This window comes from Sciurus carolinensis, chromosome 5, assembly GCF_902686445.1.
Source record: "Sciurus carolinensis chromosome 5, mSciCar1.2, whole genome shotgun sequence".
In the NCBI taxonomy this organism is placed as follows: Eukaryota; Metazoa; Chordata; class Mammalia; order Rodentia; family Sciuridae; genus Sciurus; species Sciurus carolinensis.
Window position 1 is genome coordinate 142,060,016 of NC_062217.1, and position 6,000 is coordinate 142,066,015.

Genomic DNA, 6,000 nt, shown 5'->3' on the forward strand with positions numbered 1-6,000 from the left:
TGTAGTCCAGGATGAGTAAGATCTTCCTAAAACATTTTGGCAATTCACCTGGAACTTTTTTTGGGGGGGGGGAGACTCACTTGCCTTTTGTGGCAAGTAATAGGCAAATAATCAGATTTGGCGTAAAAAACCTGAGTTTCAGTTATTGCTCTGTTCGGTGTTGCCAGGCAAAATCAAGTTTCCTTATATTTTCAATGAAGCTGATAATGAGTTTCATTTAAGGTTTTTTCATTTGTTTTTTTCCATGTCAAATAAATTTGTGTAAATGTGAAATGAGTATGTGAAAATGCACTATATATTATTTTGTGCATTGCTTCAGTGATTGTCCTTTATTTAAGTAAGCATCTGACCTAAGAAGGAAGTATTTCTCTATATACCAATGAATGCTTCAGCCAGAAAGTCAAACGTGTTTTGGGGTCATTGTTGAAAAAAAAAAAAAAAAACTTAATTCCAGATGATAGCACAAGTTACTGCTCTTCATAATCTCACACCTCATTGTCTTTAACTGATTTTTCATGTTTATGGACAAGATTTCACAAATCAGAAGTATAAATCCCAAGAAGCAATTTTGTGATTACTCGTGGGAATAGCTCAGTGGCAGAGTGTTGAAACACCTAGCTGGCCAGGCATGGTGGTGCAGCTCAGTAGGCTAAGGAAGAGGATTGCAGGTTTGAAGCAACTTAGCAAGGCTGTAGGCAACCTAGTGAGACCTGGTCTAAAAATTTAAAAGGGCTGGGGATGTGGCTCAGTGTTTAAGCACACTTGAGTTCGATCCCTGGTACCAAAATAAACACCTAATTTGTGGGAGACCTATGTACTATCCTCCCCCCAAATAAGTGATTGAAAGAAAGTGAGCTGTAGAATCAGTTCTGGGATCAAATATTCACGTTAGCTATGTGTGATCTTTGGGAAATCAGTCAACTCTTAGTTTCCTTACCTACAAAATGGGGAAACAGCAATAATTCTCAAATTACAAAATTGTTAAATACACAATACAGTGGATTTCAAACTAATATCACAGGCAGGGGAATAAAGCTAATCTCTGGATTAGTGTGGGACAGCTCATCAAAATGCTGCAGGAGTAAATGAGAGCAAATCTTTTCATAGTAGCACTATTTGCTATACAATGTATATACTACTCTATTTGTATACGCTAGTTTTCCAGAGGCTAAATGGTAAGTCATGGCCTCATTCCTCTGATGGCTAATGGGTTGTATACTTTTATAATCCTTATAAAATGTTTTCAGCTGCATGATGAGTATTATTCAGTATAGTCATAAAAGTGCTCTGGGGCCTTAAAGTAGTTTTTTAAAATGTGAAAGGGTATAGAGGTCAAAAGTTTGAAGACCGCCGGTGTGGAGGATACTACCTCTACAGCTACTTTTGTTTACTCTTCATTCTCTACTGTATTGTGAAGATCTATCTGGGTTGCCATCCATATATTCACTTATCAGTGTGTTTCTGCCATATCTTATTCTCTTGTCCGTACAAGAATTTCTCTAGTATAATTTCACTAAATATTGCTAGGGGGCTTTTCACAATGACTACATGAATTTACACTGCCACCAGCATTACCTGTTTCCTCACATCCTTGTCAGTACTACAATTTTTGCCATTCTGATTGTTGTGAAGTGGCATCTTGTTTAAATTTTGCATTTTCTCCATTTTTTCCCCCATCTTCTGTTTTTCTTTTGGTCAGTCTTCATGTAGTTCTGCCCATCATATTAATCTTTCCAAGAATCAGCCTCTAGTTCTGTTAAATCTTTCTTCTTTACCATATTTGATTCCTGCTTTCACCTTGACTTTATCTTTGTTGATTCTTTGTGTTTTATATAAGATAAGCAACATCTTAAATACTTATTTTAAAATATTTTGAGTATTGTTTTCTGATAAAGTATTTAAAGATACAAAGCTTTCTCTAATTACTCTTTTAGACATATCCTGTAATTTTTGGCTGGTGATATTTTCATTACTACTTATTTTATGACTTCTTTCATGATTACATAGCCCAAGGATTTATTTCTTAGATATTTAGTTGGCAGGTGTATGAATTTTTACAGTTGCCTCTTTCTTGCTTTCTTTTTGCATTGCATTATGATCAGGGAACATGATTTGCATGATGTTGACTTTTTTTTTTTTTAAGACTATTGATGCTTTTTTTGTGGCCTGATATGTGGTCAATTTTGTGAATGTCTGCATTTGCACTTGAATGTATATTTTCTTAGTATTGAGAGTAAATTTCTCTACAAATTAGTATGTTTTCCCATTTAATAAATGTCTATATATTTACTTTTTGACTGCTTCATTTATTTCTGAAAATTATATACATATCTCCAGTTACAGTTATATGTTTGGGCTTTATATAATTTGGAGCTCTTGTTAGATACATACATATTCCTTTTGTCAGTATACATTATGACCCCGGGAAAGCTTTTCTTTTAGATTCTTTTGTCAGTTATCAATATTGCTACATTTTGTTTCACTTGATATTTGCCTAGCATATAGCATTCCATTCTTGTATGTATAGTCTTATATCTCTCATTGTAGTAAATGTTTTATTGTATCTCGTTTCTATAATCTAGGATTCAGTCTTTTGATCATTGAGATTAGATAGAATAACTTCAGAGGTCAGCAGGCAAGGGTAAAGAGATAGGAAAAAAGTTTTTTTAAAGTATGAAGGATGAATTAGAAGTACCAACATCTGTTGAATGGTTCCAGAAGAGAAAAGCAAAGAGCACTACATATTTGGAAGAAGAATGAAATCACATTTCCATGAATTAAAGAAGATAATCTGTAATGAAAGTGCTGAGAGGCTATAAAACAAGAGATAAGGAAAAACCCTAAGCCAAACACACGATGAAATTTTAAGAATAGCAAAGGTATCTGCATTGCAAAGGAAACGAGTGAAGAGCAAAATGGGAGAAAATCTTTGCCAGCTAATCTTCCAAGAAAAGATTTATTTCCAGAATATGTAAAAAGCCCAACAACAACAAATCCATTCAATAAATGGGCAAATGAACCAAACAGACACTTATTGAAAGAGGTGGTACAAATGACCAACGGTTATATGAAAAAATGTTCACCATCATTAAAGATAAGGAAATGCAAATCAAAACTGCACTGAGAATCCATCTCAATCCAGTCAGAATTGTAGTTACCCAGGACATAAATAATAAATGCTGGTGAGGTTACAGAGAAAAAAACTTCCATACTGTTTGTGGTTGTGTAAACTAGTAGAGTTACTATAGCAATAAGTATGGAGGTTTCTCAAAAGCTAAAAATCCAGCATTATCATTCACTGGTATTTATTCAAAAGAATTAGTATATTTTAGATATAAATGCATACCCATGTGCACAATTCACAATAGCCAAGTTATAGAATTGATCTAAATGTCCGCCAGCAGGTGAGTGGATAAAGAATGCAGCACACACATGGGATATTATTCAGTCATAAGGAAGAATGAAGTTATGTGATTTGCAGGATAATGGATGGGATTATAATCACGTTAAAATAAGCCAGATTCAGAGAAGTACCAGACATGCTTTCTCATGTGGGAATAAAGGGAAATGGTGCAGGCGTGTGAAGGGATGGTTAAAGTAGAAGGAAGACCATTAGGACAGAAGAAGGATTGCAGGAAAGTAAGGGAAATAATTGAGTGTTAAATGCATGTGCTAATGTGCTACTATAACGCGCTTCTATAATGCGCACCAATAAAAAATGTCAAAGCTAAGGAGTGGATCACTTAACAGGAATAGGAATCAGATTTACTTTGGACTTAAAACCTGGGTATAAGAGGACAATAGAATAATATTTTAAAGGAAAAGAACTTCAACCTAGGCTGGTTGAAGGTTAGAGCATAAATACATTGTCATGCATATAAGACCTCAGAATGTTTACCAAATTGAAACCATTCTTGGTAAAAGTCCTCATGAAAAGAAAGCGAGGAGATACTGAAAGAGAAGAAATAAGGTTAGTATACAAAGACCAAAGAGAAAACAATCTTAAAACTAAATTCTGGACTGTTAGAATGTTAGAAGTGTATGGGTATATATGTATGTGTAGACCAAAGGGACACAAAAATGTCTTTGTAGGGGAAAGACGATAAGTCTGATAAAAACGAAAACCACTTTAAGAACAAAAACAATGCATAACTCAGTCTTTTAAAAAACAATGTAACTCAAATCTATTCTGTAAAGAGGACAAAAGTATTTTTAAAAATATGCAATAAAAATATAAAATGAGATGACAGAAATCTTTCCTAATAACCATTGTAAAAATACATCTAGGGGCTGGGGTTGTGGCTCAGTGGTAGAGCGCTTGCCTGGCATGTGTGAGACACTGGGTTCAATTCTCAGCACCACATATAAATAAATAAATAAAAAATAAAGACTCATCAACAAAACATTAAAAAAAAAGTCTTTGTATAAAAAAAATACATCTAGGTTAAGTTCACTAATTAAATTTTTTTTTTAAAGTTGATTTTATTTTTTTTAAATCCAACAATATAATGCCCATTAGACAAAGGGAAATTACAGGATCAAAACAAAAGGATTAGAAAAGGAAATACTCAGCAAATATGAACCAAAAGAAAGCTGGAATAGCAGTTTTAATACGTGACAAAACAGTTTTGGGCAGATATTTTTACAGCAAGGGAAATCCTGAATATAAGAAATACTGTGTAACCATTTTAAATAACAACTGACAGCTTTCCATTGCTGTGAAAAAGTGCCTGAGAAATACGAAGGAGCATTTATTTTGGCCCGTGGTTTCAGAGATTTTCAGTCCATGGTTGCTTGGCCCCACGGCTGTGGGCCTGACTTGGCAGAATATCTTGATGGGAAGTTCAAGGTGGGGAAAAACTGCTCACCTCATGGCCACCAGGAAGCAGAGAGGGAGAGGAAGGGACTGGGTCCTAATATACCCTTTAAGGGCATGCCCCTAATCTACTTCCTTCATTTCAACTAGGCCCTAACTCCTAAGTTTCCACCATCTCCCAACAGTATCCTTAGCTAGGAATCCCAGCCATCAACAATGAGTTTTTGGGAGACATGTAAGATGCAAATTGTAACAAGTACATACATGAACAATTACAATGGAGATTTGAACATTCTGCCAGAAACTGATCAAATAGCCTCATCCCAAAAGGCCTTCATCTAAAAATCTGAATACCACGATAAGCTTAAACCATTAAATATGAACTCTACACCTAACAATGCATTTTCTTTGCAAGATGATACAGTGCATTTAAAAAAATGGGTCACATAATAAAAAAGAAAAACATCAACAAATTATAAAAGATCAGCACTTTTCTGACCATAATGGAATAAAACTTGAAGCTAATAATGAGATAACAGCCAAAAAAACTCCGTATGTTTTTAAAATTTTTTACTTGTTCTTTTTAGTTAATATAGGACAGTAGAGTGTATTTTGACATATCATACATGGAGTATAACTTCCCATTCTTGTGGTTGTACACGATGTGGAGTTATAGTAGTCGTGTATTCATATATGAACATAGGAAGATTATGTCTGATTCATTTTACTGTCTTTCCTATTCCCATCCCTCCACCCTTCATTCTCCTTTGTCTGATCCAGTGAACTGCTATTCCACCCGCCACCAGCTTATTGTGAGTTAGCATCTGCCTATCAGAGAGAACATTCAGCCTCCGGTATTTTGGGATTAGCGTATTTCACTTAGCATGATAGTCTCCAGTCCCAGCCATTACTGGCAAATGCCATAATTTCATTCTTTATGACTCAGTAATATCCCATTGTGTATATATACCACATTTTCCTTATTCATCTGTTAAAGGATACCTACTTTGTTTCCATAGTTTAGCTATTGTGAATTGAGCTGCTATAAACATTGATGTAAACCCCATATATTTTGTTAGATCAATTTTAAAGTTACAAATTTATACCATTCTGACAAAAAGTTATTCAAAAACTTAATTTGGAGAGAAATTTATAATTTGAATACTTATATAAAATGGATGGCT